Source organism: Gopherus evgoodei, chromosome 4, assembly GCF_007399415.2.
Source record: "Gopherus evgoodei ecotype Sinaloan lineage chromosome 4, rGopEvg1_v1.p, whole genome shotgun sequence".
Classification (NCBI taxonomy): Eukaryota; Metazoa; Chordata; order Testudines; family Testudinidae; genus Gopherus; species Gopherus evgoodei.
Genome location: NC_044325.1, coordinates 44,459,269 through 44,483,372, shown reverse-complemented (window position 1 = coordinate 44,483,372; position 24,104 = coordinate 44,459,269). Strand labels below are relative to the sequence as shown.

Genomic DNA, 24,104 nt, shown 5'->3' with positions numbered 1-24,104 from the left:
TAGACTTATAGAAAGAGCCCTTCTAAAAACGTTACAATGTATTACTGGCATGTGAAACCTTACATTAGAGAGAATAAATGAAGACTCGGCACACCACTTCTGAAAGGTTGCCGACCCCTGCCCTAAAATATCCTCTGAGAAGTCTTCATTGAGGAGATTACAGAGAGGAAATATTGGAATACTATCCATGGGCATCCAGCTTCAGAAGCTACTGTAAGCAATCCTGAGGACACTTGAGGTTGAAGTCCATGTCTGACTGTGTACTAAAAGTTACATAGGGTATTATCTGAGTTCAAAGCACTCTCTAAAGACTGAACCACTTCCCTGTCTCACATTCTCCCTGTCTTCCTCAAAGGTTAGTGTTCTGAAGTATATATAAGTGAGGTTCCTCTCTATCTCAGAGTATACATGGAAGGGGTCTCCCTCTATCACTGATTGTACTCTGCTCTGTAGTATATATGGGAGGGTGTCCCTGGATTTCCAGTTGTACTCTGCTCTATGGTATATATAGGAAGGGTTTGCATTCTCCACCTTTCCTTGCATCCCTGATGGCATTTGCTCTGCAGTATATTGGGGAGGGTTCTTTTCTCCCCACAACCCTTTCCCTTTATCTCTGATTGCTCTTCAGTTTGCAGTATTGATGAGAGGGGGTCTCTCCTGCTTTCTCTTTTCCTGTATCCCTCGTTGTACTGTGCTTGTTTCCCTATCTCTTGAAAGACCTCTCTACAGCATCACTCTGGGTTACATATATAGAAGATGTGGCTGGATATTGTATACAAAAGGAACCATGCCATGCTTGCTTGACAACCCTACTTGCCTTGTGAGCTCTTGAGTGTTTACAAACAGGTGGCCCTTGTCATTACAAAACCTACTGGTTGGCTGAGTGGGTGGAGCTCCAGATGGGACCTTTCATTAAGAACAAAAATAAATTTTTAACATAGGGGTGGAACTTGCATCCCTAGATGTAGATGATGGATTTGCACGTTTCCCTTGCTTTGCTCTCTATGACCTATAAATCAAATGAGTGAGGGGTAGATTTGATTATGAGCATATCAGAAAATGTTTTAATTGTTTTTAAATATTTCATTGTGTTAAAATTTTAAAATTAAATGGCCAGCCATGAAGACCCATAACATAACACAAAAAGTAAGTTACAAAATCAAACAAAACACTCTTGAACAATCTAAATCATGAATGATGAATAGTTACATTAGACACAGTGCCCATGTCTTATCCACTAATACCTATTTACTCTTGGGGAGAGACCCAAATTGGATTTATGTTTTGTGTCCCAAGGAAAATCTCAGCTCTGCCCACATAAATCCCTCTGAAAAATCTCATGCATCTTTCTTATACATATTGAAATTCCTTAGAGGGAGAGCCTTGTTACCCTTGTACAGGGGCACAGAGTTTAAAGGCTAGTTTGGATTATCTATGAGCAATTACAAGGGATTTGTGGGGAAAGAAATGTTCAGATGAAGTTAGTGTCTTTACATTCTTATTTTTGTGCTTTGTACAAAACCAAGTCTGTAGTGCTTAACAAGTAACAAAGACAGACTCTGTCATGAAGAGCCTGTGATCTAAAACCCGTACAGAGAAGATGAGACACTGAGAAAACATAATTGGGAAATAACTTTGCTTTTTTATTATTTCACTTCTTGTGGGCAAAGCAGGAGATAAACTCCATCCAGCTGCTAATTTGCTTCTTGGTTATAGAAGATGTTGTTTCAATGGAGAGATGAATGGAAATGTTAGACACTGTTTAATGCAAGGGCGAGCACAGGCACGGGACATGTATTAGAGTGAGGAGCTGTGAGTATTGGGGAGCTGAGAGTAGATGATGTCACTCCTATTCCCTTCATTTGTTGATAATCCAATAGTGGGTTGCAGCTAACTGCAGGTTAGCTGTGCAGTTGTCCCATAGTCCCTTTTTTCAATTCCATAAATCTTTCTTTCCATGAACAGTTGTAGTCATCATTTTAAAGCACAAGCCTAAACCATGTCCCTGGCTTCCTCATGAAAGAGAATTAGACCGGTGTCCTACTGTGGTTCCTGTTTCTCTCTTGGAAGAAGCTTACATACTTCAATGATGAATACCATTAGAAGAATTTAGACAGGCCACCTACCCTAACAAAACACACTCTGAAAGTTGTTCCAGTGGTTAATTACTGACTGTTAAAAAATTTTATGTTATTTCTAGTTTGAATATGTCTAGCTTCAGGTCCAGCCATTGGATCGTGTTTATACCTTTCTCTGCAAGATTGAAGGAGCCCATTAAATATTTGTTCCCCATGTCGATACTTGGACTATAATCAAATCGCCCTTTAACCTTCTGTTCATTAAGCTAACTAGATTGAGCTCCTGGAGAATTTCAGTATCAGGCCTGTTTTCTAATGCTTCAGTCCTTCTCATGGCTCTTCCCTGAGCCCTCTCCGATTTATCAATTTCTTCTTCGAGTGCTTGCTCATATCCATTCCAATTAGGTGTGCGCGCGCTGCGTGCATGTTCGTCGGAGACTTTATACCCTAGCAACACTCGGTGGGCTGGCAGGTCGCCCCCTGGAGTGGCGCTGGTATGGCGCCTGATATATACCCCTGCTGGCCTGCCCGCTCCTCAGTTCCTTCTTACCGCCCGTGTCGGTCGTTGGAACTGTGGAGCACGGCTAGCTGTTCTCCACCTCCCTAGCGTTTCACCCCCCCCGGTATCGGGACCCATGCCCGGTTCACCGGGTTTCAAACCTTGTGCGGCCTGTCATTGGCCGGTGCCCACAGGAGATCCGCACGACTCCTGTCTGAGGTGCCTAGGAGAGTCCCACCTTGCGGACAAGTGCCGGATCTGCAAGGCGTTTAAGCCCCGGACAAAGAAAGAGCGGGACAGTTGCTTAAAGCAGCTCTTGATGGAGGCAGCGCTGACTCCCCCATCGTCGGCACCGGGACCAAGCGTTTCCTTCGCTCCGGACAGCCCGGCACCAACAGGGACTTCGCTTCCCCGCCCTTCACCGGCCCAACACCCCAGCCGGAGGAGCAAGAAGCACAAGGCTCCTGCGGCACCTACAACTGCACCGCAGTCGGAGCGTACTTCCAAACCAGACCGCCCGGCACCGTCATCTGCTGCGGCACCGAGTACCGCCGCACCGTCCATTCCAGCTCCTCAGGAGCCATTGAGTCCGATGCCTCTCAGCTTCCCAGCACGACCTGCGGTTGAGCTCGTTGCGCCCTCCACACTGGAGACCTTCTCCGTGGCACGCGACCTCATCGCTCTCACAGAGCCCGAACTGCCCCAACCCCCGGCACCGCCGGTGCGGGTTATTCAGTCGATGGGCAAGCCCACCATGGTGCGGCCGCGTTCACCGGGCACTACCGAGCGCCGTCGGTCCCGCTCCAGATCGAGAGACTACTCTCAGCGTCGTCGCTCAAGATCCTGGCGCCGCTCGCAGTCCCGGTACCGTTCCCCGCGGCACCGTCGTACTCGTGACACCGCTTGAGATCCCGGTCGCCGTCGTACTACTCCCGGCACCGGTCCAGATCGCGGCACCGACGCTCCTACCACAGCCGTTCCCGGCACGACAGCACACGGCACCGGTCGACCTCCCGGCACCGAGCTGGTAGCAGGTCCTGGTCCCGATCGAGATACCGCCACGACTCCCGGTACCGCTCACCAGCACCGCGCAGAGGCGAAATCTATGGGCGCAGAGGCCTGGCACAGTCATCGTCAGCTCCTCCGTGGCCTTCACGTCACTCGTCCGCCTCTCCACACGCGGACAGCGCCTCCTACGGGGGTTCTGATGCACAGGCCCACCTGGACCATGGACTACCGCAGTGGCCCTTTTGGACACCTTGGGCCTACCACCAAGCCCAGGGCGAGCCATTGGGCCCAGCACGCTCCAGCCATTCAGAGCACCGTGCACCAGAGGCCACAGTCAGCCAGCCTCCCCCCTTGGGTATGGAGGAAGACCCTGCACATCCCCTGGCACAGCAGGATGTCCCAAAGACGGAGGTCCCTCAGGACGATGCTTCCGTACAAGAACCACTCCTCCCTGGGTTATCTTCTTCCTCTTCCCCAGAGGAGGCGGTAGCGGGCACATCATCATTGGGGCCCCCGCCGATTGATCTCCGGGCACATCAGGACCTTCTGCGGCGCGTTGCCCAAAATATAAACCTTCCTGTAGAGGAAGTTCCTGAAGTGAAGGACCCGGTGTCAGCATACTTTCTGCAGAAGCGCCGACCAGGGTGGCCCTCCCCTTCATCAAATCCATCCAAGCAAAGGCGGACACCATATGGCAGCCTCCGGCCTCCATCCCACCCACAGCCTGCGGAGTGGAAAGAAAATATATGGTGCCATCCAAGGGGTATGAGTACCTCTACGTACACCCCGCCCCCTGCTCGTTGGTGGTACAATCAGTCAACGAGCGGGAGCGCCACGGCCAGCAAGCTCCTGTGCCAAAATCCAGAGAAGCCAGGTGCATGGACTTGCTGGGCCGCAAGATTTACTCTGCGGGAGGCCTTCAGCTCTATGTGGCGAACCAGCAGGCCCTCTTGAGCCGATATAGCTACAACACCTTGGAGGCTGTCGGCAAGTTCACTGAATTAGTTCCCCAGGACTCACGCCAGGAATTTTCAGCTCTCCTGGAAGAGGGGAAGAGGGTCGCCAGGACCACACTGCAAGCGTCCTTAGATGCCACAGATTCGGCAGCCAGAACGCTAGCGTCTGGTGTAGCCATGTGTCGAATATTGTGGCTTCAGGCTTCCGGACTACCGCCCGAGTTGCAGTATACGATCCAAGACCTGCCATTCGCCGGGCAGGGTCTTTTCTCTGAGAAAACAGATCCCAGGCTACAGAGTCTGAAGGATAACCAGGTTATCATGCGTTCACTGGGAATGCACACACCCCAGACTCAGAGACGGCCATTCCGCCCACAACCTCAGCGCCCTTACCCCCCACCTCGACCCAGACAGGATTTTATCGGGAGACGAGGCCGCCCGAACCGCAGACGTCAGTCTGGTTCTCAAGGAGGTAACAATTCTGGGTCCGCCAAACCACCGCAGGGACCCAAAGCAAACTTTTGAGGGTGCGCCCGAGAGCAGTATACCAATCCCCTCCCTGGTTCCTCTTCATTTTCTCAACCGCCTCCACCCCTTCCTGCCGGTGTGGTCCCAACTGACCTTGGATCGTTGGGTCCTGCGCACGGTGGAGTTTGGATACCGTCTTCAGTTTATTTCTCCACCCCCCTCCCATCCTCCCTCCTTGTCCCTCTTCAGGGACCCATCTCACGAGCAACTTATCATCCAGGAGGTTCGCAAGCTCCTATTCATTGGAGCTATAGAGGAGGTGCCGGAGGAATTAAGGGGCAAGGGGTTTTATTCCCAGTATTTCTTAATCCCCAAGTCAAAAGGGGCCTCCGACCCATCCTGGACCTCCGAGGACTGAACAAATTCATCAAAAAGTTTAAGTTCCGCATGGTATCCTTAGGAACCATCATTCCTTCCCTGGATCCCGGAGATTGGTACGCCGCTCTCGACATGAAGGACGCATACTTCCACATTGCAATTTTTCCTCCGCACAGGAGGTATCTGCGCTTTGTGGTAAATCAGGATCACTACCAATTTACTGTCCTCCCCTTTGGTCTCTTCTCAGCCCCTTGGGTATTCACCAAATGTATGGCGGTCGTCGCTGCTTCCCTGCGCTGTCGTCGTATTCACGTCTTCCCTTACCTCGACGACTGGCTTATCCGAGGCACTTCGGAGGTGCAGGTGATCGGCCACGTCGCCATCATCAGGGAGCTGTTTGTGAGTCTAGGCTTGACCATCAACCCAGACAAGTCCACTCTGGTGCCTACACAGAGGAGAGAGTTCATCAGGGCAATGCTGGACTCCAACCTTGCGACAGCCAGTTTACCCCTGCACCGGTTCCAAGCCATAGTTTCCCTGGTCAAAGGTCTACAAGCCTTTCCGACCACTTCTGCTCAAACTTGCCTCACTCTCCTGGGGCACATGGCGGCATGCACCTTCGTCACGAGGCATGCAAGACTGCGCATGCGCCCGCTGCAGACCTGGCTCGCGTCGGTCTATCGGCCAGGCAGGGACGCCATAGACACAATCATAACGATTCCACTGAATGTCCGTGTCCCTGACAACGGACGCGTCATCACTGGGCTGGGGTGCCCACCTGGGGACCCTGCGCACACAGGGTCTCTGGTCGCCAAGGGAGCTAATGCTCCACATCAATGTGCGCGAGCTGCAGGCAGTCCAATTGGCATGCCAAACGTTTCAACGCCATTTACACGGCCGTTATGTTGCGGTGTTCACAGACAACACAACGGCCATGTATTACATCAACAAGCAGGGTGGGACTCGGTCCTCCCCGCTGTGTCAGGAAGCAATACGCCTGTGGGACTTTTGTATAGCCCACTCTATACATCTAGTGGCCTCCTTTCTCCCGGGAGTACGGAAAACCCTCGCGGATCACCTGAGCAGATCCTTTCTATCTCACGAATGGTCCATCTGTCCAGACGTCCTTTATTTGATTTTCCGGAGGTGGGGGTTTCCCCGAATAGACCTGTTCGCCTCCAGATCGAACAGGAAATGCCAGGTGTTCTGCTCTCTACAGGGTCGCTCCCCGGGCTTCTTGTCGGACGCGTTCCTGATCCTGTGGACGGGACGTCTTTGTTACGCCTTTCCAGCCTTTCCTCTCGTCCACCAAGTCCTGATCAAGATCCGGAGAGACAGAGCCCGCCTCATCCTGATCGCTCCGGCTTGGCCGCGGCAGCCCTGGTACACCATGCTGCTCGACCTGTCCCTGGCAGACCCAATTCCCCTGCCTCTTTGGCTGGATCTGATCACACAAGACTTCGGCAGGATGCGCCATTCGGACCTACAGTCCCTCCATCTGACTGCATGGCTCCTGGCTGGTTAAGCCAGTCGGAGTTGTGCTGTTCCGCAGCAGTACAACAAGTGTTGCTGGGCAGCAGGAAGCCTTCCACGCGTTCAACCTACCTCGCGAAATGGAAGCGCTTCTGCCACTGGTGCAACCAGGATGGCCATTCTCCACATTCCTTAGTAGTCCTCACTATTCTGGACTACGTGTGGTCTCTCAAGCAGCAGGGTTTGGCGATCTCCTCTCTACGGGTACATCTCGCGGCTATATCCACCTTCCATCCAGGCGAAGCTGGCAAGTCAGTTTTTTCCCACCCTATGGTGTCAAGATTCATCAAGGGCTTGGAGCGACTATACCCTCAGGTCAAATGGCCTACCCCTACTTGGGACCTGAACCTTGTCTTAACCAGGCTCATGGCGCCCCCCTTCGAACCTTTAGCCACATGCTCGCTGCTGTACCTGTCCTGGAAAGTGGCCTTTCTAGTCGCTATCACCTCGGCTAGACGAGTCTCGGAGCTTCGGGCACTGACTATGGACCCTCCATATACTGTATTCCATAAGGACAAGGTACAGCTGCGACCACACCCGGCGTTCCTCCCTAAGGTTGTCTCCGCCTTTCATATTAACCAGGACATCTTCCTGCCAGTCTTTTGCCCAAAGCCACATTCCTCCAGACGGGAGCAACAGCTCCATTCTTTAGATGTCCGAAGGGCTCTCGCTTTCTACATTGAGAGGACCAAACCCTTCCGCTGTTCACCTCAATTGTTTGTGGCAGTGGCGGAACGCATGAAGGGCATGGCAATCTCCTCCCAGCGTCTCACATCCTGGGTGACATCCTGCATTCGGGCATGTTACGACTTGGCCCATGTTCCGATGGGTCCTCTTACCGCCCATTCTACCCGGGCTCAAGCTTCATCTACTACGTTTTTGGCCCATGTCCCCATACAGGAAATCTGCCGCGCGGCCACCTGGTCTTCCGTACACACCTTTGCATCACACTATGCACTGGTCCAGCAGGCTAGAGACGATGCTGCCTTCGGCGCAGCGGTTTTACATTCCGCAATGTCTCGCTCCGATCCCACTGCCTAGGTAAGGCTTGGGAATCACCTAATTGGAATGGATATGAGCAAGCACTCGAAGAAGAAAAGACGGTTACTCACCTTTGTAACTGTTGTTCTTCGAGATGTGTTGCTCATATCCATTCCACACCCGCCCTCCTTCCCCACTGTTGGAGTAGCCGGCAAGAAGGAACTGAGGAGTGGGCAGGCCAGCAGGGGTATATATCAGGCGCCATACCGGCGCCACTCCAGGGGATGACCTGCAGGCCCACCGAGTGTTGCTAGGGTAAAAAGTCTCCGACGAACGTGCACACGGCGCGCGCACACCTAACTGGAATGGATATGAGCAAGACATCTCAAGGAACAATAGTTACAAAGGTGAGTAACCGTCTTATCTTTCTTGAATTGTGGACACCAGAACTGGACACAGTATTTCAGCAGCAGTTGCAGCAGTGCCAAATACAGAGGTAAAGTGACCTCTCTGCTACTTGAGAGTTTCCTGTTTATGCATCCCAGGATCATATTAGCTCTTTTAGTCACCTCATCACATTGGGAGCTCACGTTCAGCTAATTATCCACCATGACCCCCAGATCTTTTTCACAGTCACTCCTTCCCAGGAGAAAATCCCCTATTTTGGAAGTATGGCCTTTGTTTTGTTCCTAGATCTATCCATTTCCATTTAACCATATTAAAACACACATTGTTTGTTTGCGCCCAGCTTATCAAGTGATCCAGATTGCTCTGTTTTCATTATTTATCCTGCCCCCCCCCCCAATTTGTGTCACCTTAAAACTTTATCAGTGATTTTGTTTTCTTCCAAATCAATAAAAATGTTAAATAGCATAGGGCCAAGAACCGATCCCAGTGGGACCCTGCTGGAAACACATCAACTTGATGATGATTCTCTGTTTACAGTTACAATTTGAGACCTGTAAATTAGCCAGTTTTTAATCCACTTATTGTGTGCCATGTTAATTTTATAGTTCTATCAATATATATAATTATACAGAATCATAAATATCAGAGATGGAAAAGTTCTATTAAAACAGGGCTTTTTAACGTTTTCTGTACTTTGACCTCATGTTACAACAGAAAACATTTTATGACCTTCCTTTTAACCTTAGGAAATCCCCAAAATGTGTTTGCAACATCTATGTTCATGTATGAAAACAGGCAGTATTTCATTGCTAATGCAGGATTGTTCCCTACAAAAGAATTTTCTAGTGCTTTGTCCAGTTTAGTTTTAGTTTTCAATATCCCTAGAGAAAGATCCTTCACAGCTTCCTTTGGTTGCAAGTCTGTTGATCCTCCTAATGCTTCTCACTGAGAGTTTTCCTAACAGTAATCTTAATTTTTCCCTGTCTTAAATTCATCTCATTACTCCTGGTTATATTCACTTGTATCACCCTACATCATTCCTCTCCCTCCTGGATGCTAGCACCATTCACCATTAGTAGTTTGTTATATAGAATCAGCAGCCTAGTCTCACAATTGAGGGGTCCAGGCTGAAACTCCATGTTCTCAGAGGGCATGGTGGAAACAATTTCTCAGATTTTCCTGTTGATGTAAATAGAGCTGCTGCTCCAAGCAAGGACTGTGGGATCAAGCTCTTAGATTGTGAACTCTTCAGGTCAGGGTACGGACACATTTTCTTTTGTCCCCAAAGGATTGAGCATACTTATGCCACTATTGAAATAACTATAGCAGACACCTCCTTTGTAGATAGCATCTCTTGCCATGGGATGTTTCCAAAAGGGCTGGAGGTCTCAACCATATGAGTTTCTGCTACTGCTTTCCCTTCCCCACCTGCAGTCTGGAATTCAATTATGGGCCAGCCAGGCTTTGGGCAGGGTTGCTGATTTGTAGGGGATTCCACAAGCTTAGTTTAGGACACATGTTACATCTTGCGCTGTGACTCCAGGAATTGGAGTGTTATGTGATTTTGTTTTTTTGTAAAATCCCTTTCAGAGATTAGTAGCTTGCTTCAGGTTTTAAATAAAGATTCTTAGTATTGCTGTGATCCAGCTGATTTGTTTTGTTTCTCTTTCTCTATGGCAGGTGTTCTCTTTCCTCCCCTTCCCCTCAGTCATGTAGTTTATTGTATGTCCAGATTCCTTGCCCCTCTCTGAGGAATGCTACTTGTGGCAGCAAGGTGAGTAAGGGGACAAAGGTTTTTTTAGAAGTAAGTGTCAGTAAAATAATAAAACAAGGAAACTTTATGCAATGCAATGATCCTGCTTCCAGCGCAGCAGGAGCTGACACCCACCTCAGGGAGCTGGTGCTGAGTCCCACCATGAGGCTAAGGCCTGGTCAACACACACAATTTAAATTGCCATAGCTGTGATGCTTAAGGATGTGAAAAATCCACATCCCTGAGCGCCATAGCTCTGCTGACCTATCCCCTGGTGTGGACACAGCTAGGTCAACAAAACAATGCTTCCATCGACCTAGCTACTATTGTTATGGGGAGGTGATGTTCCTACAGCAACAGAAAAACCCCTTCCATCACTGAAGGTTGAATCTACATATGGGCGTATGCTGACAGCTATGGCACTATAGTGTAGATGTGGCCTTAGCTACGCCACTTTAACTCTGTTGGGATTGTTAAAGTGGTACAACTCCCATTGTGGATGTAGTTTTACTGGTATAAAGATGCTTTTACTGGTATAGTTACCTCTGTACAGGAAGGGGAATAACTACTGGTATAAATCATCTTTATACCAACTGCAGCCACACTGGGGATTGTACCAGTATAACTATTTTAGTAAAAATCCACACCACTAATTGATGTGGTTATACTGATAAACCTTTCATTTGTAAACCAGGCCTTAGTGAAGCAGGAACTTGAAAGATCATAGTCTGTAGACTCTGAAGGGAGCAGTCATGGCTCGGGGGAATCGAAAGCCCAGAGCCAAGTCCCAGTGTTACACTTAAGTGTTAGTGTAGACAAACCCTTTGTCGGCAAAACTTTTGTGGGTCAGAGAGACACCCCGACCTACACAAATTGCACCGACAAAAGCACTGGTGTGCACAGTGCTATGTCAGCGGGAAATGCTCTCCCGCCAACATAGTTACCTCCACTCATTGGAGGTGGTTTAATCGAGCCAGTGGGAGAGGTCTCTCCCGTCGGCATAGAGCAGCTACATTTGAGGCCTTACAGTGGTGCAGCCACAGTGGTACAGCTGTGCCGCTGTAAGGTCCGTAGTTGTAGACACAGCCTTAGAAAGAGTTAGGAGACTGGAGGCATCTGGAAAGATGTGGGAGTCCAAAAGCTCAGTCTGGGCACACGTGTTCAGAAGGCTGAAAGAGCAATTTGAGCTGTAGAAACAGAGTGTTACTGAACTAAGTAGAATGTGAAGGAGACAAGGCATTATAATGAAATCTCTGAGGATTCTCTTGGACCTGTTCCATGGTATCACACCAACCTCACTATGTGGCTTTAAGCTTCAGTCCCCCACTTCAGATCTCTTTCCTTTCTCTTTGAACACTTTTTTTTTTTTGTACCTTTGGAAATAAAGCTTCATTTAATCATAATGACAATGGTGGAATGATGGATGTGAGGTGGAAGAGAATTCCACAGCTGGGAGGAACATATGGCTAAAACATCTTCAAAGCTAAAGGTCCTGGAACAGTAGACACTACAAAACCAGCACTGGCTCATCTCACAGCCTGGTAATTGTGAGAAAACAAGGATGCCTTTTATTTAAAAAGGGGCAAGACCACTTGAAGTCTTCTGTGGAAAAAGTGTCATCTTGCAACCAGTGTCTTGTTGATATAGGTATTTGATGCCTCCTATCACCATCGTATCTGAGCAGCTCAACTACTGTGCCATTTATCACTGTGAAAACCTTTTTGGAGGAGAGAGATGTTCTGAATGTTTAGTAACTGTGAGGAGGACAGAATTTTGGTTGCTTCCTGGAGAATCTATGGACCACAAGCCCAGCTCTGCAGTGGTCCTGTCCTGCCAGTTGTAATGCAGTGTACTGTCAGCTGTGATGCACAGAGCAGAATTACAGATGTTTTTCAGGAAGATGGAACAGAAACTTAAAAAGGGAGAGTGAAATACAGGAAAAGGGAATCAGATATTGCATGGAAACCAAAAGCTAAGTTAAGGACGGCCAGAAGAATGTGAAAAAGCTAAAGTAACCATAGTTAGTACAGGTCAAAGGGGAATGTAGGTGATACTTTCTGTAGGACAGAACTGAAAGCATTGTAGTGTCATATAGACAGAAAAGATAATAAAGAGGCTAATTTGGAACCCTTGCAGGACCTATGTAGTTACATTTCCTGCCTTTAACCTTAGTCCAACATGCTAACAGTACCGAGATGGCTAGTGAAAGGTCTGCAAGTGCAACACATTGACCTTCCTAGACAGCTGTATCTTCATGACAACTTTACGAAAGATGCTCAGAAAAGTTTTAGTTCAGGTACTTATTGATAAATATACCACCTAGCTCAAAGGCTTAGCAGTGGAGCATATGAAACCTTTATCTCTTTTAAGTCACTGATTTTGAATTCATCCAGTAGTGACTAAAAAAGATTGACAGCTTGCAGATCTCCAGTAGATTTTAAGACGATTGCTCACAGTGTTATGTTCTTAGTGGACAAATGTATACCACACAATTATTAATCGCCAACAATGTGCTTGGTTCTGTCTAAGACAGGAAATACAGACAGCCACTGCCTAGGCTAGCTTACCATTTAAAGAGTAATATTGAATATGAAAACAAAAAATACTGTTGCTATTGGAACTGATTAATACTTGTGTTGGTAGCATCGGGAGACAAAAGGACTGAATGAGCTGTGGAAGTAGTTGTGTGGTGAACTGGAAATAGCAATGCTGACTCACCTTTGCCCGGTACTTTGAGATCTATGTATGAAAAGTGCTATAGATAAGTTGTGTCTTTAGATTTTCCCTAGATGTAACTGTATTTTTCAGGTTGAATTTACTTTTAGCCCTGTATTTTCAACCTCTTCTTGTTTATAATTCTTTGCCTTGCTGCTATTCACAATTTCCCAGTTAGATTTAATGTAATGTGCTGTCTCCTCTTTCTAGAGCATTAATGAAGAAGTTAAATAAGACTGGACCTTGCACTCAAGCCATGTGCTCTCTCTACTGAACTTCTTGCCCTATCCCACCATGTTGTAATTTATTAATTATTTTTATTATAGTAGCCCTTAAGTGCCCTAGTCATAGATTAAGACCTCATTGTGCTGGGCCCTATTCAAACACAGAACAAAGACTGTTCCTGCCCCAAATGGCTTAGTCATTGCTCTCTTGGCCTTTCATCTAATTTGAGCACATCTAATGGTGTGCTCAGAATTATTGTCAGTTCCGTGAGAACAGGTAAGATTTTTTTGTGACGCTATATAAAGTGAAGTCCGGCTCTGTCGCACTGTGTTCCCTTGTGAAGGTGATCACTCACTTCATGAGCCTCCTAGGGGGCTGGTTAGAACAAAGCAGGCTGTCTTCTTTCCTAGTGCCCCCTGTTAAGTTGTTCCTGTACAGCAGTAGTCTGCCCTTTCAATGACAGCCCTCTGGCCAAGTCATGAATTGTGTCCATCCCTTTCAGGATACACAGAGTCCAACAAAGGATACCTTTAGTGTCAGGCAAAGAGGTTCCAGGCCACACTGGGCCAAGGTCCCAGAGTCATGACCGTCTGGGTTATAGAGTCTTGCTAGTCCATATTTCTTTGTACCCAGTGTAGACTTTTTGCCTTCAGCCCTATCTGGGGATTGGTAGGGGAACCCAGGCCTTCCCTCTCCACCAGGTCCTAATCCAGGGCCATGTGGTAGGCAGTAAGGTCCTGCACCCTAATGGGCTGTGCCACTGCTCCCCTACATTGCTTCCCACCAGTCTCCTCTCACATAAGGGCAAGGCAAAGACATGTAAGCAAAATAAATCAAAAGATAAATCCCAGATCTTGCAGCTATCCAAAGTCTCTTTTCCCTCAGCAAATCAGGTAGGTTCTTAATAGTCAGGAGCCCCAGGCAGCTGGCCCTTCCATAGTACTCCCTCAGAGGAGCTAAGAGTGTTGGCCTGCTTGCCTCCACTGACTGACTACGATTGAGTTGCTCTGCTCCCCCTTTAAACTCCTCCTCCAGTGCCTGCATGCATTGCAAGTGCGGCTGCCAACGCCCAAAGTAGCTCTTTAAGCCATTTTTTTCCAGTGCAGGATTTGTACACCCCATCACATCCCTTCATATGCTAGTTCAGTAATTCTGTTTTATTATATGTATTTTACTGTAGTTCCTGGAGGCCTCAGGAAGGATCAAGGCTCAGTTTTGCTAGGTGCTATACCAAATGCAGACTAAAAGAACAGCTTCGGCCTTGGAGTGTCTACAATTTAATAAAGGGTGAAGAAGGTATGAAGACAGACATGAGGAAAAGAAATGAAAGAGGCATTGTGGTTGGTGTCACTGAATGATTGACTATTACAATTCAATGATTGTAGTTTGTGCAGAGATGCATATTACCAGCGCCTTGAACAAAGATGACACTGAGGCAGTTGTCTGCTGTGCTCCCAGTCACAGGGGATCATGCCATCATGGACATTACTGACCCATGTACACAGTGGATATGAGATGAAAAAGGAAATTGCCATAGGGGCAGCTAGGATTTGGTTGGTTGCCACTAGTTTCATCCTTTGTCCCTTGGTGTCGTTCCCTCTGCACTCCACCCCACCCTCCCAAAAGAAGTAGGTACGGTATAACCTGAGAGTTACAAACACCAGAGTTATGACTGACTGGTCAACCACACACCTCATTTGGAACCAAAAGTATACAATCAGGCAGCAGCAGAGACCAAAAAACCAAAACCACAAATACAGTACTGTGTTGTGTTAAACGTAAACTACTAAAAAATAAAGAGAAACCAGCATTTTTCTTCTGCATAGTAAAGTTTCAAAGCTGTATTAAGTCAATGTTCAGCTGTAAACTTTTGAAAGAACAACCATAACATTTTGTTGAGTTATGACCATTTCAGAGTTATAACAACCTCCATTCCCGAGGTGTTCGTAACTCTGAGGTTCTATTGTATTTAAAAGAAGGAGGAAAAAAAAAGGTAGGTGTTTCAAAATCATAAAGGAATTACATGAGCTGGAAAGGGCCTGGCATTCATTACTGAGGTATAGACAAAGCATGTTCCAGGGGGACTGTCAAATGCACAGCGTGAACACCACCTGCCCCCAGTGTTTCTGTTCTTGTATCTTTAATTTTGTCTCCTTTTTTGCCCCAGCTTAACTGTTTGGTTTGGGAGGTGTGTTGCCTTTGTGTCATAGAACATCTATGTAAAAAACAACTCCCCCCCCAAAAAAAATGCCTTCTAGTGAGTGACTTAGAGCTCAATCTGTTCAGCTTAGCACTGAGGTTGAGAGGTGACTTCATTATGGTGTAGAAGTTCTTTCATGGGGAGAAAAGGCTGGGTACTAACAGTCTCTCTCTCTAATCTAGCAGAGAAAAGTATTACAAGAACCAATGGCTGGAAGCTCAAGTCAGACAAATTCTAATTATAAACTAGGCACAAATTTTTAACAGTCATGGTGATTAACCAATGGAACAACCTACCCAGGAAGTAGTGGATTCTCCATTTCTTGATGTCTTCATATCTAGACTGGATGTCTTTCTGGAAGGTATGCTTTAGTCAAACCTGTGTTACTGGATTCAACACAGGGGTAAATGGGTGACATTCTATGGTCTGCTTGATAGTGGAGGTCAGATTAGATGGTCAAATAGTTTTTTGGCTCTGAAATGTATGAAGCAGGTTGTCTTTTGTCTTGCTATCTTTCCACTCTGATGTGTGAGAAGAGAGATGCAATGAAAGGTGTGTAGCATTACAGTTCCCGGCAGTATAATCTGGGCAAAAAACCCAGAAGATGATAATTGTGTTGCCAAAGGGCTGCAAGCATGGAATCAGCAATGGGTGAGACAAGGAGAAAGGCAAGAATTTTGTTTATGCAAATAAACATACATCTCTTACCCCATTTGTATGTAACCTCACAGGACTGAACACAATGTGGCAATGTGTTGCTGATGTGCAATTTTGAGGCACCCAACTATCTCCTGGTTAAAGATTCCTTAAAAGTTAGGATGCCCCCCTTTTCCTGCTACACAGAAGTGAAGCAGGAATTCCTCCTGGTTCTATGCAGAATCTATCAGTATTGAGTCAACTTCAGGAGCTCTGTCTCAGCTCTTTAGTTCAGGTGTGGATTCTCCCCTAGACTAAAGCAAGTAGGGAATTGGTGGGCTTGCTATCACCTTGGCAGGATATCTGATGAAATAAAGTACTTATAACTTTCTTGCATTTTATTGCCTATAATCAAGAATTGATTCCACTTTCCCTGGTGTGACATAAGGAAAGATGTCTCCCTGCAGAAGTGCTCCACTGGTGACCCCTGGTTTGATGAAAGGGGCAGGTGGCAAGTGTCTTCCTGTGGAAGAGCTCTGCTGCATCCAGCTTCTGACAGGAGATGATGTGGCTGGAGAGAGTGTTGTTCACACTGGTATGATGGTCTCTAATAATGAGAGGGCAATGATCAGCTTTAAAATGTACCAAACTGCATCTCCTGGCATGCTTCAAAATAAATGTAAAATTCCTGCACTGATGAGGTAGTGCCCTATGCCAACTTTGAAATCACAGGTCCTGGAAATGGCACTGACATCTAGTGCTAGCAGCTGTCTTTGTTGTCCGGAATGATGTAGTCTAGTCCTTGGTACTGGAAGTTCTGCTATTAATACCCTGAGCTGAGGCCATGTGCACTGAGCTGGCCCCTGGGCAGAGCTGAAGTCTAAGAATTCCCACTCTCTCACCTTTGGCTGCACCAGAGACTAAGCCAAGAGCAGGAAAAGCTAGAAGAAACCTGATAATTCATCTGTCATGGGCAGCCTATAATTCATCTGTCATGGGCAGCCTATCCAAAGAGAGTTCTGGGATGGCTTTCCCGCAGAAACCTGTATGGAGGACTTTGTACATATCACAAGTGTTTTGTGTGGTCATGGAGTTTCCCTATTAACAGGGCTTGAACTCCAGACTGTTAGGACTTTTTGTTTTGTTTGGTAAGGTTGTAAACAAGGAAAACTCATGTCTGTGTCCCTTGGTCTAAAAATATGCTGTGTACTCTCTGAGCCAAGCTCTCAGAGAATCTTTGTAGAAACTGGAAATAAAAGCAATATTCAAAATAAAGAGTTTTATGTGATGTAAAGTAAGCAGACCTGCAATGGAATGAGGAGGTTCACTGACGTCTAAATGAACTCATGCAATCATGCCTCAATGAATACGTATTTCTTTGCCTGTTCGCTTTCTCCTATATAGATCCAAGTAATAATAATGTACAGCTCAACTGAGAAGTCTGCAGGGGAGATTACTCTTTGTCCACTCAAGTCACAGCTTCTTGACTCCAGGAAAAGAGGTTTGCTGGGCCCACCCCACTTTACCAGGCTCATACCATTGCTCCTTGTTTTGCAGTGGTCTTGCTGTTTGCTGGCTTGCCATGATTTCATTTCCCTGTTCTTGTTATGCACCCAATTTGTAATTTGAAACATTAAATACAAGTGGCTCTCAAGTAGCTGTTCACCTTAATCACCATGTTAAATCTGGCCCAAGTCAACAGGAGCCATCTTTGAAATGAGCTGGTAATGTCAGGTCAGTGTTTAGTAGACATGTTTATTTCACTGTGAGCACTGATTAGTCTGGTTTTCAGCAGTTTCTGTAGGGAGCCCAAGGTTCAGATTGGCCTGGAGATTGAATTCCTCTATCACATATGATGTTGGTCTCTAAAAGCCGAGGTTGAGGCCATCTGTGAGGAGAGACATGTAGGAAATTCCCCTGTGCATCAGCTGCGGTAGGTATAAATTATAGGACTTTGGCTGTCACATCAATCTAGCACAGAAATCATGAGGCACTTAAAAAGAATCAGAAAAATACTTTGGATAATATTTGATGTGTTCTTTCTGAAATGGAATCATTTCAAAAGGCTCTTGATGTTTTTGTTTCTATAGGCAAACTGTACCTCTTGTAAATGGGATGAGCAGCAGAGGCACAGTGTGGGTGTGACAGTGAAGTGGTCCTGATGGAACCCATTGGCCAGCATGGGGCTTGCTGAGATTGCAGCACTCCTGCAGGGTACTTTTCTTAAGAATCCTATTTCTCGGAGTCCATGTCAATTAAGAATTTCTCAGTTCTTTTGCAGTGTATGGCTTGGGATGAATGTTGGACATTCTCTTCTCTTTGCAAACAAAAAGAGGGAGCTAACTCTTTAGACAATCTCTATTTAGGAATGTATTGCTTTGACTGACTTAATAAATATTGTCAGCGTTGTGACAAAAGTATACTGTCAAACTTAGAAAAATAAGTGGTACCTTGTTCCACCTCCACCCCCACATGTGCATTTCTGTTTGTGAAGTGTCTCAGCTCATAAACAGTGGTTTTCTTGAAATACAGAAGTTGTTTAATTTGATCCACTTCTATTTACTTATTTGGTTTTAAACCAGAAGCATCAAGGATGTCAGCTAGGTTGGGAATTGCTCTTAGAATAGCAGTTGAATAGTTTGTGGCAGAGCCATCAATAGAGATGTCCACATATTTTTGTGCGGCCCACAAAAATAGTGGCTTTCATTTATTCTTTGACCTTTATCAACATCTCTTATAAATCATTTATTTTAATTATAAAATGTACCTATTATCACTTCGGGGCTCATGTACACAACTAAAAACATGCATACAAATTGACCCAATGCCAACTCAAGGACTGAACACTCCCATTTAAACAAATTGGTATGTCAAATCCAGAGCAGTGTCAGGATACTCCACACCAGGGTCTAGCAATTTCACACTGCAGGCAAATAGTTGACAAAGACTCTCTCTAGTGATAAGCAATATGGAGGGTTTCTAAATGCCACAGTGAGTTAGACAGTGTTGGATGTAAAAGTGCTATTTCTAAAGGCAGGAACAAGGGCAGATCTCTTTAGGAAGATGCATTTGGAATGTGCAAAACACAAACATTTGGATATTTTAAAATAAAGTTATTGATGGGAAAGCCACATTAAGGTAGGAGTCATTTAGTTCCTTCTTACATGGGGACTATGCATGTGTCCCCTACAATTCCCTAGGATTTTCTTGGGACCTGGATTATTTCCTGTGGGAAAATTAAAAAAGTTCCCCTTTACCCCCAATCTGGCCAAATCTAGGAATTAAGTGCCTTTAATACCAAGAACTACATGGTGAATTTCCTGGGAGTTAGACCAATGCAGTGACCCAAAGGATACACAGAACCATAGCAAAAAAGACTGTTAGCTCACCAAGTCCATTTCCCTGCCAGTGCAGGACTAAGATGTTCTAGGTGGAGCTGGCAGTGACATCTTCAGTTTAGGCTGCCTGACACTTTCCATTATAACACCTTTCCTTCAGTTGCTTATAATTTTGCCAAACTTTTACTGTTCAGGCTAAAATTTTCCATGCCAGATGCCTGCCTCAGACTGATATTTTCTGGAAAGTTTCAGCAAAAATAGTTGAGCCATTTCTTACAACTGTCTCAGTGAGATGCGTTAGCACCTCTGTGGTTTGGAGTAGGGACTTGAAATTTAGCAGGAAGATTACCTTAGGGTCAGACATACCCTTTTCTGTTCAAGTAAAAATTAACACATTTGGTGTCTGAAAAAATTGCTGCATGCACATGTTTAGGAGAGATTTGTTAGAGGCTGGCAGCTAAATTATCTGAAGATTTCACCTGGACTGAAACACAGTAGCTTTCAACCTTTCCATCCTTCTGTACTTCTTTCAGGAGTCTGATTTGTCTTGCATACCCCAAGTGTCACCTCACTTAAAAACTACTTGCTTACAAAATCAGACATAAAAATACTAAAGTGTCACTACACTATTGCTGACTTTCTCATTTTTACCATATAATTATAAAATAAATCAATTGAAATATAAATATTGTACTGACATTGTGTATTGTACATAGAGCAGTATAAACACGTCATTGTATGAAATTTGAGTTTGTACTGACTTCGCTAGTGCTTTTTATGTAGCCTGTTGTAAAACTAAGCAAATATCTAGAAGACCTCTGTGTACTTGCAGGGATACATGTAGCCCTGGTTGAGAACCACTGCTGTAGAGCAGAATGGCTGGGACTGAGCAGATCTTTCCCTTCAATTACTTCTCCTAGCTGGCAAGTGTCACTGTGGTGCCAGACACCAGACTTGAGAAGAGTGTGAAAATGGCTTGACTGTAATGCAGAGGGAGTAGGAAGCAGAGGGGGAATGGGGCAGGCTGGGCGGGGTATGGGGCAGAGGGGTCTATAATTGCTTGGGAACACTTGCCTTCAGAACCTGGAATAGAACCAGAACTCCCTGTCAGCTCTACATTTCTATGATTCTTGAATCCCAACATTCCTCTGCTGTCTAGCAACCTATGGCAAAGTGTGCCTCATTGCCCTGTAGCAGCTGTTCCTCACAGAGGATAATCATTGACTCAAATGGTAGATTGAAAAAAGTTTCCAGCATTGCAGATGACCCACACAGAGGTCAGTATGGTTCCACATGAAGGAATTTCTGTCTTTTCAGTTTCCTTTTCATAAACACTTTAAAAGAGCATTAAGGCTACAAAGTCCAAACACTGAAAGTTGGGAAATGGCACATTAATGTTGTCCATGTTGCTTTAATTTAGTCCCTTTGTGTATGCATTATGATACAGCTTTTAATTTAATCACATCATATTTTTTTCCATAGGACACCTTCATTCAGAACAGAGGGTGGATGGTGCTCACTGAACAATCAGCTATTCAATATTTCTTGTCACCCTCATTAATCAGTGTCCAGTCCTATGCCTTATTTACAGCACATCATCCAAACCTTACTCTGAATAAAATATTATTTATTTCCTATGGTACTCATCATTAGAGTATCTGAGTGCTTCATAAACATTAATGAATTTATCATCACAAATTCCCTGTGAGGTAAGGTGCTAATGTTATCTCCATTTTACAGATGAGGTACAAAAAGATTAAAGCCAAAATTGTTAAATGTCTACTAATTTTGGGGGCCCATCTTGAGACACGTAGGGCCTGATTTTTTTCAGAGTATTTAGCATTTTTATAACCCTTTATATAGTCAAAGCACAGCTCCCTTTGCCTTCAGTTGCAGCTGTGAGCGCTCAGCACTTCTGCAAATCGGACCCCGGAATCTCAAGTTGGGTACCAAGAAAATGAGGAACATCCAGTGGCCACCTATCAAAATTTTGGTTTAAGTGACTCGGCCAGAATCAGATAGGAACTCTGTGGCATGGGCAAAGATAGAATCCAGTCTCCAGGTGAGCATTCAAGTGCCTTAACCATAAGACCAACCTTTTTCATCCTGCAGTCCCCTGCCTCATTCACTACACACCTTCCAACTTGTGCAACAAATGAGACAGGTTCTACAGACAATAGCCTCCTTTACTACACAACTCTGGTTCATCTCAGCCGTGGTCCGTTTCATGCACTGAATAAGGAAGGAGTTTTGTGGCAAAATAGTATGTGATCTTACTTAAAGCGTGTATCACAATACACGCACAAGAGGCATGAATTAAGGTTGCCAATTTTACAGTTTAACTGTATGTCTGGTATTTCCTAACTTCTGAGTGCTTGTCTTTGCAATTATAACATTCATTTAACATAGGGTTTTGTGGCTGGTTGGGGATTTTTTTTTGTATGTATGTATGTATGCATTTCTACATATTGGGATTTCTTTACAGGAAATTTTGACTTCCTAAAAATGTGCATACTCCTTGCAAATAACAACTACATTTCCCTGAATTTCTGAAGAATTGAAAGCTGAGGAGCAGCCCAAATCACAGTATCCGAGAGAATCTGTTGTTTAAACAGGTTGGCTGCTACTGAACCAGGAGAGGAGAAGAAGGTGAGTTTAAGACAGCTCCAGAGAGTGGAGATACTTATTTTAAAAAAAAAATTGTTTTAAGCGACACACCAGAGGCAGTGCCAGATTAATGCATTCTCCTGGTCCGTGCCAGTACTTGTTGTCATCCTCTTACTCTCTTCCTTTGCCGAGCAAGCTGTAAAACAGTGACTGTAATTTAATGTTTTTTGTACAGTTCAGAAAAACTCAATTGATATTTAACAAATGAAAGATTGCCTACAGGCACCGAATTTAGCAAACAGGCGAAATGAGAATCTGCATGAATATTTTGGGAACAGTGTCTGAGGGATCGGAGAGCAACCAGGAAATCATAGCAAAATACATGACTGAAGCACATCAAAAAGAAGTAGAAAAATGTTATGAAAAATCATCTAAATGTCTTGTTAGCTTCCCATTCACTGTCCTATTTCCCTGCTTCCCCTTCGCTCCTCAGCACTGGGCCTATCCTAAGAACTGATAAACAGTCTCCAGAGATTTTATATAAGTCATGTCAGACACAGGTGTGAAGGATCATTTTACAGAGCAACTTAACATTTCTAAAAGCAGCAAAGAATCCTGTGGTACCTTATAGACTAACAGACATATTAGAGCATGAGCTTTCGTGGGTGAATACCTACTTTGTCAGATGCATGTATTCACCCACGAAAGCTCATGCTCTAAAACGACTGTTAGTCTAAGGTGCCACAGGATTCTTTGCTGCTTTTACAGATCCAGACTAACACGGCTACCCCTCTGATACGTTAAAATTTCTAATGAGAACTGACAGTTCAATTCAGAGATGAAATATCAAAATATTTAGGCTTTTACATCTAGCATCTGGATGTCGAGCAGATGGCCAGTGTCCCCCAGCTGCACTCTATGGCACATTGGGTCTGATTCTCTCATCTCATTGTGTTATCATTTATACCTGTGCTAAGCAGGTGTAAGACACCACACTTCTGACTGGGTAGCATTTTGTACTCACTCGGCACAGGTGCAAAATGATGGCACAAGGCCCATGGGAGTGGAGTCCGATTAATTTTTTTTTCCACATGCTACCCATTGTGGGTCTGATTCTTATCTTACACCACTATGAATCTGAAGCGTATGGAGTTACACTTGTGTTAATCTAGTGGGCAGTGAGGTGGGGAGCGCAGAAGCTAGGAGAGGAGAGTGTGGTCGCTGGGGTGACTGAGGATGATTTGAGAGATGGAGTGTGAGGGGATAGAAATGAGGAGAAGTAAGAACAGCTTAGACAGTTGGTGAAGGAAGAAGAGATAGAAGGAGGAGAGGCGAAAGGGTTGCTAGCCAGTGGCATTGTCAGTTGTGATGGACAAGAGGGAGGCACTGTCTGTATAATTGTGTGAGGAGCCTCTACACACTCTCCTCCTACCAAGGAGTCCTATGTGTGAGCTGGGAGAGAATAGAGTCCATCCATTAGTTAATGATAGTACAGCGTTCTGAAAGTATAAAGCATTATGTCCAGGCTTGCTGTTAGGGTGATGCCGTGATGACTGCTGCCATCCATGTCACTTCTGGCTCCTGCCCTTGGGATGCCACAGGAATGCCCGGGCTGCAGTCAGAGTTGGCCAAGTTCTCCCCTTTCTGACAGCAGATGTTCAGCCATCCAAACAGATTCAGGAAATGATTTGACTCGACCTGCAAAGGCGGGATTCAGTTTTGGAACCCAGTGAGTGGCACATGCTGAGCAAGGCCTCTGTATCTAGAGCCTATGTGAGGCAGGTGGTGACTTGTCTGCTTGGAGCGCTGGGGAGAAGTTATTCTTAGATGAGATGTAACATTGAAGTGAGTTGATTTTGCCTCTTGGGGGCCTGGATACCACCTCCTGCCACTTCCCTCCCACCCCTTCCTTTCATTAACAGGGGAAGCATTAACTGGGAATAATCAATGCCACATCTTGGAGAGCTGTGTGAGTAAACAGCTTGTCATATTTCTCTGGTTAGTGAAACCGAGAGGGAGCAGGTGTCACGAGGCCAGGTTCTCCTCCTAACAGATGCACTGACTCACCAATGCAACCCACGGCCCAATAGGGCACAAACTATCCACAGATTTCACCGATATGCACCAAGCCTCCAATGTGCGTGGCTTTTGCTACACTGAAGGGACTGGGGCCTTGCTCTCCTAGTCTGAGAGAACAGGTTCATCACTATGAGCTGCTCTGGGGTCCGAGAGGCCATCAGATAAAGCTGGACAGCCCCCAACCAAGAACAAACACGAATGCCAGCCTCTATACTTTCCTGAGTTCATGTTGCCATTTCCTC

General features: G+C 45.7%; 1 protein-coding gene and 1 long non-coding RNA gene across 3 annotated transcripts in view; both read left to right on the top strand.

The window, feature by feature from the left end:
• GPATCH2L (G-patch domain containing 2 like) overlaps positions 1–14,724 on the top strand; it is a 48,584-nt gene extending 33,860 nt beyond the window's left edge. Inside the window, exon 12 of the mRNA XM_030559072.1 lies at positions 9,990–14,724. The gene's annotated coding sequence lies outside the window, so the exon portion shown is untranslated. The remainder of the gene's footprint in view (positions 1–9,989) is intronic.
• Positions 14,725–14,835: 111 nt separating this feature from the next.
• LOC115649921 overlaps positions 14,836–24,104 on the top strand; it is a 53,088-nt gene continuing 43,819 nt past the window's right edge. For both annotated transcript variants that reach the window (XR_003999966.1, XR_003999965.1), the window contains exons 1-2: positions 14,836–18,052; positions 21,662–21,825. This is a non-coding gene — a long non-coding RNA (uncharacterized LOC115649921). The remainder of the gene's footprint in view (positions 18,053–21,661; positions 21,826–24,104) is intronic.